The sequence below is a fragment of the Rhinoderma darwinii genome, chromosome 11 (genome assembly GCF_050947455.1).
Source record: "Rhinoderma darwinii isolate aRhiDar2 chromosome 11, aRhiDar2.hap1, whole genome shotgun sequence".
Lineage (NCBI taxonomy): Eukaryota > Metazoa > Chordata > Amphibia > Anura > Rhinodermatidae > Rhinoderma > Rhinoderma darwinii.
The window spans coordinates 62,136,150-62,148,671 of NC_134697.1; the positions used below are offsets into that span (position 1 = coordinate 62,136,150).

General features: G+C 41.0%; 1 protein-coding gene across 1 annotated transcript in view; it reads right to left on the minus strand.

Moving 5' to 3' along the window:
* LOC142663207 (cGMP-dependent protein kinase 2-like) overlaps window positions 1-12,522 on the minus strand; it is a 158,733-nt gene that overhangs the window by 104,269 nt on the left and 41,942 nt on the right. The gene's annotated exons all lie outside the window — the stretch shown is intronic.

Genomic DNA, 12,522 nt, shown 5'->3' on the forward strand with positions numbered 1-12,522 from the left:
ACATAACACAGGCATGATGTGCCTGAAAATAATGCAAAGAAATTCTAAATAACAAACAAAACAGTGTCTCATACTGTACTCAAATAGTGTTAAATAGTGCTCAGATATCACCTCCCCTAGATCTTAAGTATTGCCAAAGTCAGCAAATGTTGCTTTTTGAGTACTGTAAAAGGTAACGGTCACAATTAATACTGCCATATAGTTTTTAAATTTAACCACCATTCAGTACATAAATAATCCCACCATTTCTCTTCAGTCATATAATATAATAATAATGATGATAATAATAATAATAATAATAATAATAATAATAATAATACCAATAATAAATCATACAATAAACCATCATGCATCCACCATGTATAAATACAGGAATACTGCATGTACACACACTAAAAAGGGAGTTTCAGCATCACTCCCTGGTTGCCTCCTCACCTGTTATCTTGGCAGGTCCAAGACATGTCAAACACTTCAAGAAACACAACTTAATCCCTCAATACACTTTACATATAGTTTAATAAAAAAGGAGCATAGGACATGTCTGGAACATTCACAGAGATTATGCATTTAAAATACTAGACATATACTAGACAATCTCTGTGAATGTTCCAGGAACGTCCTCAGTCACCAGAAAAAAATACGTCTAGTAGTGCAAAAAGTAGAAGACAGATAGGAGGGAGATGAAGCTGCAGCTTCTCACTCAGTGTTTCAGTTAAACAGAATGAAGGGGAGACATCTGATAGGCTTAAGTCACAACGGTAAGTGCACACTCACTCAGAAGACATAGGGAGATAAAATGTGCATTTTTCTAAAACCACCATGTACGCTTTAATACCACCTTTAATGTCCGTTTATTATTACCACTGGAATAACTAATACTAGTATTAGTTATTAATATACTAGACTATATGTCAGACTATTTGAATGTTCATGTATAAAGAGCATCATGCATTCTCATGTTAATGAGACAACCTTTACTGAGTATTCACACAGTCCATAATTAGAATAAAAATAAAACCATACAAAGAACCTGCAACAGCAGCTATCCTGCTTGTTAACACTTTCTGGGTTGCAAAAAAATAAGTTTTGTTTGTAAACAGTTTCTGTGTTGAAAAAAAATGATTTTCATATACTGCACTGAACTGAAAGACATTGAAAACAGAGCTAATGGAGATGTATCACAAATACTCTGGATCTTACAGAGTTTGACTTTTAGCTACTGGGAAAGCTTAGTGTACACAGCTGAGCAGTTTGTAGCAGTAAATACGGGCAATATGTCTTATTATTGCTTGCTTTTTAATTGTTTTCATAGTTATTGCTTTCCATCACAGAATGTGTTGGAGCTTATAAATAAAGGTTATTATCTCATCATCCTATGACAGGGGCATAGCAAAATTTAGGCTACATTCACAGTAAAAAAAAGGCTGTGAGACGGCCTTTTTTTTAACGGCCCGTGAATACTAGCCGTCAACAAAATAGAATATGTTTTGCCCATTTTCACGGCCCTACGGCCCCCATATAGATCAAAGGATCAGTTTTTAACGGTCGTTTATTAGAAATTAATCCTTGTGACGCAAGTTAAAAATGGATCCTTGCCCTCACAAGAGAACTCCCCGGGTACAGCGCTACTTTTAGTGCTGAGCCCGGGGAAGCCCTTGACGTCACTGTCCATATAAGGACAGTGATGTCAGAGGTTTTGTAATGCGAGAATCCACAGCCAGAGCATCGGCAATGCTCTGGCCGGGTCTTCCGCTCCTGGAGGGAGCCCCTGACATCACTGTCCATATATGGACAGTGATGTCAGAGGCTCGCTCCAGGAGCGGAATCCCTGGCTAATGCATTGCCAATTCTCTGTCCAGTTATTCTGGCATTCTTAAAGCCCCTAACGTCAATACCCATATATGGACAGTGATGTCAGGGGCTCCTTCCAGGAGCGGAATCCCTGGCCAGAGCGTTGCCGATGCTCTAGTCGGTGTTTCCGGAATTCTTAAAGCCCCTAAAGTCACTGTCTATATTTGGACAGTGATGTCAGGGGCTCCTCTTGAGCTGAATCCCTGGCCAGAGTGTTGCGGATGCTCTGGCCTGGGATTCCGGCATCTGAAAGCACCTTGTGTCACTGTCCATATATGAAACCTTTTGGCATGTTGTTAATAGACAGAGGAATATATAAATGCTCACCTGGGCAAGATGTGCTCTGTGGTTTGAAAAAAACAAGTGGTTTGTATATCAAGTGGAGTTCCAAAAACCGGATTGATTTACTGTGTTGTGTGTGACAAAGTGGGGGGCCATTGTATGTGATATATGTATTGATTGCTTGCTTGCTACAAAGTTTGCAAAAGTGACATTATTTAAAACTATTTTTTTTTTCCCTTGCAGTTTCCTTCCTGCTGAGTAGCTGAGTAAGGGGGAGGGGTTAGCTGCTACCAGGTGCTATAAATCAGGCCTCAGTACTCTGTAGAGCCTGCTCTGTGGTTTGAAAAAAACAAGTGGTTTGTATATCAAGTGGAGTTCCAAAAACCGGATTGATTTACTGTGTTGTGTGTGACAAAGTGGGGGGCCATTGTATGTGATATATGTATTGATTGCTTGCTTGCTACAAAGTTTGCAAAAGTGACATTATTTAAAACTATTTTTTTTTTCCCTTGCAGTTTCCTTCCTGCTGAGTAGCTGAGTAAGGGGGAGGGGTTAGCTGCTACCAGGTGCTATAAATCAGGCCTCAGTACTCTGTAGAGCCTGCTCTGTGGTTTGAAAAAAACAAGTGGTTTGTATATCAAGTGGAGTTCCAAAAACCGGATTGATTTACTGTGTTGTGTGTGACAAAGTGGGGGGCCATTGTATGTGATATATGTATTGATTGCTTGCTTGCTACAAAGTTTGCAAAAGTGACATTATTTAAAACTATTTTTTTTTTTCCTTGCAGTTTCCTTCCTGCTGAGTAGCTGAGTAAGGGGGAGGGGTTAGCTGCTACCAGGTGCTATAAATCAGGCCTCAGTACTCTGTAGAGCCTGCTCTGTGGTTTGAAAAAAACAAGTGGTTTGTATATCAAGTGGAGTTCCAAAAACCGGATTGATTTACTGTGTTGTGTGTGACAAAGTGGGGGGCCATTGTATGTGATATATGTATTGATTGCTTGCTTGCTACAAAGTTTGCAAAAGTGACATTATTTAAAACTATTTTTTTTTTCCCTTGCAGTTTCCTTCCTGCTGAGTAGCTGAGTAAGGGGGAGGGGTTAGCTGCTACCAGGTGCTATAAATCAGGCCTCAGTACTCTGTAGAGCCTGCTCTGTGGTTTGAAAAAAAACAGTGGTTTGTATATCAAGTGGAGTTCCAAAAACCGGAGTTGAAAAGAGGAGTTAAAGCCCCAGTAAGTGCTCTTCTACTTCTTTTTATTTTTGATTAACACCTGTTTGCTGTTTTTTTGTAACTTGGATAATGGATAGCAAGATTGGAGGTTTTCTTCAGTGCACAGTTTGCCATATGTATGCACGACTGGAGCCGGAGTTCCAGGGTGAATATCTCTGTGGCAGATGTGAGCATGTTGTTCACCTGGAATCTCGTATTAGAGATCTGGAGGAGCAGAATGCAACACTGAGGAGGATAGACAATTTTGAGCGGAGCTTGCTGCTCACAGAGCATGCAGTTAGTGGGTTACAACTGGAGGGTGAAGACATGGGTGAGCAGGATCAGGTAAGTAGCTGGGTTAATGTAGTTAGGGGCAGTAGAAAGGGGTCAAAGACAAGGAAGGCCGATCCGGTTTCTGACATTCCAGGCAAAATTGCCAAGTTGGGTGATGATGCGGGGGTGTCAGTCTCAGAAATGGCAGCCCTAGTGGATACTGATCTCCCTAACAGCCGGGAGAACAGCCCAGCTAGTAGTCGGCGGGATGGTAATGCAGGTAAGCCAAGACAATTGATAGTCGTAGGGGATTCTATAATCAGGAAGACGGATAGAATAATTTGTCGCCAAGACCACCTCAACCGAATGGTTTGCTGTCTCCCTGGTGCCAGGGTTCGGCATGTGGTGGAACGGGTGGACAAATTGCTGGGAGGGGCTGGTGATGATCCAGCTGTCGTGGTCCATGTCGGTACCAACGACAGAATAAATGGTAGGTGGAGGAGCCTTAAGAATAATTTTAAAGAACTAGGCTACAAGCTGAAGGGAAGGACCTCCAAAGTAGTATTCTCAGGAATACTGCCTGTGCCATGCGCATCACAGGAAAGACAGCGGGAGCTCAGGGAGTTAAATGCATGGCTGAAGTCTTGGTGTAGAGGAGAAGGATTTGGGTTCCTAGAGCACTGGGCTGACTTTTCATTGGGGTACAAACTGTATTCTGCAGATGATTTGCACCTAAATGGAAGGGGGTCCGCTGTGCTGGGGGAGAGAATTCTAGCTGGGGTGGCGGAGTATTTAAACTAGGGCTGAGGAGGGAGGTCAATGTAGAAAAAAAAGGGGTAGCCAGGTTAGAGAGGGGTCAGACTATATTGGTGGGGGGAGAAACAGAATGTGGGGAGAGGACTAGACAACAGGATAAGGAGATCCTTTCGTTACAAAACATCAGTGTAAATAAAAAGGCCCGATTAATGTCAAATCACATTTCTGATAATAAAAGTGAAAAACTGACAGGCAAGTTAAAGTGTATGTTCACAAATGCCAGAAGTCTAGCAAGCAAAATGGGGGAGCTGGAGGCCTTGATACTGGAAGAAAATATAGATATAGTTGGTGTTGCTGAAACATGGCTGGACTCTTCACATGACTGGGCTGTAAATCTACAGGGTTTTACACTTTTTCGGAAAGACAGGACAAATAGGAAAGGTGGTGGTGTATGTCTGTATGTGAGAAATGATATGAAGGCGAGTGTGAAAGAGACAATAGTGGGTGAATACTGTGAGGAGGTTGAAACCTTGTGGGTGGAACTAGAAAGGGAGGTAAACACTGAAAAAATTACTTTTGGTGTAATCTATAGACCCCCCAATATAACTGAGGAGATAGAAGTTCAGCTATATAAACAGATGGAGCGGGCTGCACAGGCGGGTACTGTAGTGATAATGGGAGATTTTAATTTCCGGGATATTAATTGGTGTCATGGTTCGGCTTCAACTGCAAAGGGGAGACATTTCCTCAACCTGTTGCAGGAAAATTTTATGGGCCAGTTTGTGGAAGACCCGACTAGAGGTGAAGCTCTGTTGGATCTGGTCATTTCTAATAATGCAGATCTTGTTGGGAATGTCAATGTTCGTGAAAACCTCGGTAACAGTGATCATAATATAGTTACATTTTACCTATACTGTAAAAAACAAACGCAGGCTGGGAGGGCAAAAACATTTAATTTTAAGAAAGCCAATTTCCCCAGGATGAGGGCTGCAATTCAGGATATAGACTGGGAAGAACTAATGTCAAATAATGGAACAAATGATAAATGGGAGATTTTCAAATCTACTTTGAGTTATTATAGTGCAAAATTTATTCCTACAGGTAACAAGTATAAACGACTCAAATTAAACCCCACATGGCTTACACCTTCTGTGAAAGGGGCAATACATGACAAAAAAAGGGAATTTAAAAAATACAAATCTGAGGGTACAGCTGTAGCCTTTGTAAAATATAAGGAGCTTAATAAAATCTGTAAAAATGTAATAAAATTAGCAAAAATACAAAATGAAAGGCAGGTGGCCAAGGATAGTAAAAAAAATCCCCAAAAATTCTTCAAGCATATAAATGCAAAAAAGCCCAGGTCTGAACATGTGGGACCCCTAGATAATGGTAATGGGGAGTTGATCACAGGGGATCAAGAGAAGGCAGAGTTACTAAATGGGTTCTTTAGCTCTGTATATACAACTGAAGAAGGAGCAGCTGATGTAGCCGGTGCCAGTGCTGTTAATATATCAGTTGATATACTGAATTGGATAAATGTAGAGATGGTCCAAGCTAAATTAAATAAAATAAATGTGCACAAGGCTCCGGGACCAGATGGGTTACACCCTAGAATTCTTAAAGAGCTTAGTTCAGTTATTTCTGTCCCCCTTTTCATAATATTCAGAGAATCTCTAGTGACTGGTATAGTGCCAAGGGACTGGCGCAGGGCAAATGTGGTGCCTATTTTCAAAAAGGGCTCTAGGTCTTCCCCGGGTAATTATAGACCAGTAAGCTTAACATCCATCGTGGGGAAAATGTTTGAGGGGCTATTGAGTATACAGGATTATGTGACAATAAATAGCATTATAAGTGACAGCCAGCACGGTTTTACTAAGGACAGAAGTTGTCAAACTAACCTAATCTGTTTTTATGAAGAGGTGAGCAGAAGTCTAGACAGAGGGGCCGCTGTGGATTTAGTGTTTTTGGACTTTGCAAAGGCATTTGACACTGTCCCCCATAGACGCCTAATGGGTAAATTACGGACTATAGGTTTAGAAAATATAGTTTGTAATTGGATTGAGAATTGGCTCAAGGACCGTATCCAGAGAGTTATGGTCAATGATTCCTACTCTGAATGGTCACCGGTTATAAGTGGTGTACCCCAGGGTTCAGTGCTGGGACCCCTACTATTCAACTTATTTATTAATGATATAGAGGATGGGATTAATAGCACTATTTCTATTTTTGCAGATGACACCAAGCTATGCAATATAGTTCAGACTATGGAAGATGTTCATGAATTACAGGCAGATTTAAACAAACTAAGTGTTTGGGCGTCCACTTGGCAGATGAAGTTTAATGTAGATAAATGTAAAGTTATGCATCTGGGTACCAACAACCTGCATGCATCATATGTCCTAGGGGGAGCTACACTGGCGGATTCACTTGTTGAGAAGGATCTGGGTGTACTTGTAAATCATAAACTCAATAACAGCATGCAGTGTCAATCAGCTGCTTCAAAGGCCAGCAGGATATTGTCGTGTATTAAAAGAGGCATGGACTCGCGGGACAGGGATGTAATATTACCACTTTACAAAGCATTAGTGAGGCCTCATCTAGAATATGCAGTCCAGTTCTGGGCTCCAGTTCATAGAAAGGATGCCCTGGAGTTGGAAAAAATACAAAGAAGAGCAACGAAGCTAATTAGGGGCATGGAGAATTTAAGTTATGAGGAAAGATTGAAAGAATTAAACCTATTTAGCCTTGAAAAAAGACGACTAAGGGGGGACATGATTAACTTATATAAATATATTAATGGCACATACAAAAAATATGGTCAAATCCTGTTCCTTGTAAAACCCCCTCAAAAAACAAGGGGGCACTCCCTCCGTCTGGAGAAAAAAAGGTTCAAGCTGCAGAGGCGACAAGGCTTCTTTACAGTGAGAACTGTGAATCTATGGAATAGTCTACCGCAGGAGCTGGTCACAGCAGGGACAGTAGATGGCTTTAAAAAAGGGTTAGATAATTTCCTAGAACAAAAAAATATTAGCTCCTATGTGTAGAAATTTTTCCTTCCCTTTTCCCTTCCCTTGGTTGAACTTGATGGACATGTGTCTTTTTTCAGCCGTACTAACTATGTAACTATGTAACAGGCACAACTCTGTGCAGTACCTTTAAGCAGTTTAAGACCAGCTACAGCTCCTCTTTGGCCGGTTGTGCAACAAAGCATCTGCAATAAGTAGCATAAATAAAGTTAAAAAAACAAGTATATCTGGAAGCTGCTGGATGAAGGACATAGACTGTTATCCATTTAAAAGAGTTTCTTTATTTCATAGGGCTACGCGTTTCAACACCAAACAGGCGTCTTCATCGGTTGCCTGAGGAAGACGCCTGTTCAGTCTTGAAACGCGTATTCCAGTGTATGTCCTTCATCCAGCAGCGCCCAGATATTCCTGCTTTTTTAACTTTATATATGCATAAATAGACAGTGACATCAGGGGCTCCTCCAGGAGTGTAATCCCTGGCAAGAGCATTGCTGACAGTCTGGGCTCGGATTCCAGCATCTCTAAGCTCCAAACATCACTGTCCATATATGGACAGTGTTGTCAGGGACTCATCTAGGAGCAACGATCTGGCTTAGGATTCTGTTCCTAGAGAGAGCCCCGATGGCACTATCTACAGGGGGGTGTAGCGCTATCTACAGGGTGGGGTGTGTGGCTGTCCACAGTGTGGAGTGTGTGCGGTGCTAGCTACAGGGGGGGTGTGGTGCTATCTTCAAGGGGGTGGTGGTGCTATCTTCAGGGTGTGTGGCACTCTCAGGGCACTTTCTACAGGAGACACTGTAGCACTATCTACATAGGCACTGTGTGTAGCACTATCTACGTGTGCACTATCTACAGTGTGCACTGTGGCACTATCTATAGGGGCATTGCAGCACTATCTACATGGGCACTGTGGGGATTTCAGGGGGTTGGGACAAAAGAAAAATCCCTGACAAATTAAATCCATTTGTTTTTTTTAACGGCCATAAAAATCGAGTGGCAAACGTATGACAAATGGCCATTAAAACAAGTCAGGCGGACTTGAAATGGATGAAAATTTGGAGACACACTGATGCAAAATGGCCATAAAAAACTAACAGTTGCATATAGCCTAGAATGGGGCCACACACCAGGAGCACCTTCTCAACAAGTTCAGAACATGATATGCTTATACTGTAATTATTTTGGTCTCTACTCTGTGTAAGGTTTTCTTTAATTCACATAAATAATGCACAAACTGATATCACAGCATAGAGTTAATACACACAGTGACGTCACAGTTCAATTCTAATGTGCAGTGATATCACGTCATACAGATAATAACACAGTGAAGTTACAAAATACGGATAATCTACTCAGTAAAGTTACAGCACAGGAATTATGTAAAAAGTTGTGACAGTACAGGAATAATACATAGAGATATCAGAAGAATAATGCACAATGAGATAACAAGTGACCATGGGGCTCGATAGCAAAACTTGTAATGGGGCCATATTTATTTCTCCTTAACCTTCTTCCATTATCCATAATCCTCACTAACTGCAATTCAACCTGACCTGTCTAATCCCTTTATTGTTCAGATCGATGCCTCAGAAATAGGTGTGGGGGCTGTGTTGTCTCAAGGGTCTTCAGTATTAACCAATTTACACCACTGTGCTTTTTTTTCTTGTAAATTTTCTTCCATTGAAAAGAACTATGATATAGGTAAATGTGAGCTTCTTGATATTGAATGGGCGTTGGAACAGTGGCGCCACTTTCTAGAGGGGGCTAGACATCAAATTACTGTACTGACTGACCATAAAAACCTGACCCTTTTAGAATCTGACAAATGACTTAATCCCAGACAGGCTAGGTGGGCCTTGTTGTTTTACTAAATATAACTTCATTGTAACCTATAGACCCGGGTTTAAAAATGTCATGGCCGACGCATTATCCCGTAGCTTTTGTACCTCACAGGTCCCCAACTTTCATCTTGAATCTATTTTTATCTAAGGGGATAGTGGTTTCTGCAATATCATCCGATCTTACAACTGAAATTAAAGAATGTCAACAACTTGCTCCGCAAACTATTCCTGCAGGTAAGTTGTTTATACCTCCTCAGTTCAGATTTAGTTTTCTCAATGAGTTACATTCTGTTTTGTGTGGTCCTCCAGGGATAACTGGTGCTAAAAAATTGGTCTCACGGCTCTACTGGTGGCCGTCCTTGTCTCGTGATGTGAGTTCCTATGACTCTGCTTGCGATGTTTGCGCTCGCGCTAAGACTCCTCAAACTAATCCTATGGGTGAATTACTGCAATTGCTGGTTCCACGGAAACGTTGGTCTCATCTGTCCATCGCTGATTTACGTCCCTCCGAAGGGAAAACTAATTTGGGTTGTGGTGGACCGTTTTAGTAAGATGTGTCATTTCATTCCTTTGCCTCAACTCCCTGATTCCAAAACCTTGTCTAAACTATTTATTGATCAAGTGGTTAGTCTGCATGGTATTCCAGAAAATATTGTCTCTGGTAGAGGTGTACAATTTGTGGCTGGCTTCTGGAGAGCTTTCTGTAAAAAACTTGGTGTACAGTTTTTATTTTGTTCTGCATTCCACCCTGAGAGTAATGGTCTAAGATTTTAATCAAACCTTAGAACAATATGTTAGGTGTTTATATTGCTGATAACCAGACAGAATGAGTCTAATATCTTCCTTTAGCGGAATTTGCTATGAATAATCGCCACCATGTTTCTCTTGATACCTCGCCATTTTTCTGCAATTATGGTCTTCTAGTGATAACCCTGAGGCAGAAGTTGAATCAAATAAACTGTGCACAGATATTCAAAAGAAAAATGCTAATAAAAAAAAACGTAAAAAAAACAAAACAAAAAATCTGCGACTGAAAGTGCCTTCTCGTAAGTTTGCCCCTAGGTTTATTGGCACATATGAAATTGTTGAGATTATTAACCCTGTGTAGTTTCGTCTTGCTCTTCCTGCATCCTTTAGGATTCATAATGTATTTCACAAATCTCTCATAAAAAAGTTTTTTCCATCATTTGGTGCACTCAAGAAACCTCCTCCTCCAGTTCAAGTAGAGAGAGATTTGGAGTTTGAGGTTCAGAGAACTGTGGATTCTAGGAGGCTCAGGCGTACTCTACAGTATTTGGTGCACTGGAAGGGTTATGGACCAGAAGTGCGTACTTGGGTCCCTGCCCATTCAGTACATGTCAGTCGTTTGGTAAAAAATTTTCACTTGAAGTTTCCTTTGAAATCTAGGCCAAGGCTTAAGGGTCCTGCATTTCTGATTTCTGGATCTCGTGTTCACTAAGGCCGGTCTCTCGTTAACCCTCTGCCTACCGATTCTGATTATCCACTCCCGACTGGTTTTGGCCATGGCTTGTCTGATTACCTCTATTCCATTTCTGGACTTTCAGTTAAGCTACTGGCTGTCTGGTTTCCAGCTCAGGTTTGCCTGCATTGCACCTCTTTCCCAAAATTACACTCTGTTAAGACATCCTGGGTTCTAAGCAGCAAAGTCCATCCCACCTTGTGGTCAGCTCTGGCGAATACCTTAGAGTAGCCTTAGACTCTGTTTACCAGAGTGGTTACGGATAAGAGTTTGCGCGTTTACGTGCACGCTCTCTCCCAGCAGTCTCCAGCAGCCTTGAGGTATCACTCCACTTGTATTTACATAACAATGGGGTTGAGCTGAAATCACTTGAAATGAATTAAGCTGCAATACCAGACACAGCCTATGTATGGCATAGTTTCTGGAAGAAAGCAGCCATGTTTTCTTATTTCATACAACCCCTTAAATCTAGTTCTCATGTTGTGTTTTTTTTTATATCTCCTACTTTCTATAAGTGACTTTGTTTTATATTTAGAGTCTTTCGTTTGTGGCGGGAGCAATTTATTTGTGGTGGGGCTACACCTAATAAAAGAACGTGGGGTTCCACACTGTGTACAATGCTGTCCACACCTCCCCATGGAAATGTGGGTTTCCATTGTGGATTTGCAGTGGATATCTCAGCAGCAAACCCAACCTATGTGAACACACCCTTAGCTTCAGCGAATATAGAATATATATATGAATTATAAATAGCACATATCACACGTATCTTATTCATGGGAAAGTGATGTCATCGCATGCCGAATAACAATAGTATGATATATATATTTGAAATGAACTGAGTGTCACAGAAAGTGATATTTGCAATGTGTTAATTAAAACAAATGAGACATGAAAATTTATATTATAACATTGCTGCACAGAATTGTTACTGTCATTTTTCTTGTGAGAGAAGGAGGCAGAAATGAGACAACCCGCCAACATCAGCAGGTGGTTCCCTTACCTGCTTAAAGTCTCTTGTCGTTGCCTTTTCATCCTTGGCTCTGTCTAATGGCAGGCCTCTATTCTCCCAGGTACCCATTGACCACCATGATACACTAGCCAATGGTTTCTTGTGCATTCCCCTATATAGTTTGACTCAGAATGCAACTCTGTTGCATGACCAATAAGGTTTGCTACGTTCCCTATTATTTGTGAAGGTGCCTTTTCTTGTAATCTGTTACTGATTCGACCTGTATCCTGACCTTGCAATTGATCAACACTTGACTGTGATTTGTGCCTTCCTGCATGCCTTAACGAACTGCTATGCCCAAAAATTCTGGACTGGACTTATGGTATCACAGCCTATGTTCAAGTCTGTTGGAGACTATTATGGGTATTAAAACATGGGGATTCTCTCTAGAAAAGGCCATAACTTTTTTCAGTGGTTAAGAATGAATATTCTGTTTACACCCCTCATTGACCAGAAGTCAAGGCCAGCTTTCTTTAGGAAAGGCTTGTCTAATTGCATGGGACGGGATCCCATTTTTTACTCTCTATATATACTGCTTATCTATGGAGCAATAGTACAGCCATGAGCCTTCATTCATGCAAAAAGGAGGGCATTTTGTACTGAAGAAGTGCATTTCATAGACAGTCTGCTGCTATATGATGCAAGGACATGTTAAAATGCACCAATTATACATAATTTTACCAAGAGGAATCTAATTACACATGAAAATCAAAGCAATATTAAAATATTTATTAAAACAAAAATAGCCTAAAGGGAATATCACGTGAAACAATAGGAAAGTATAATGTATATA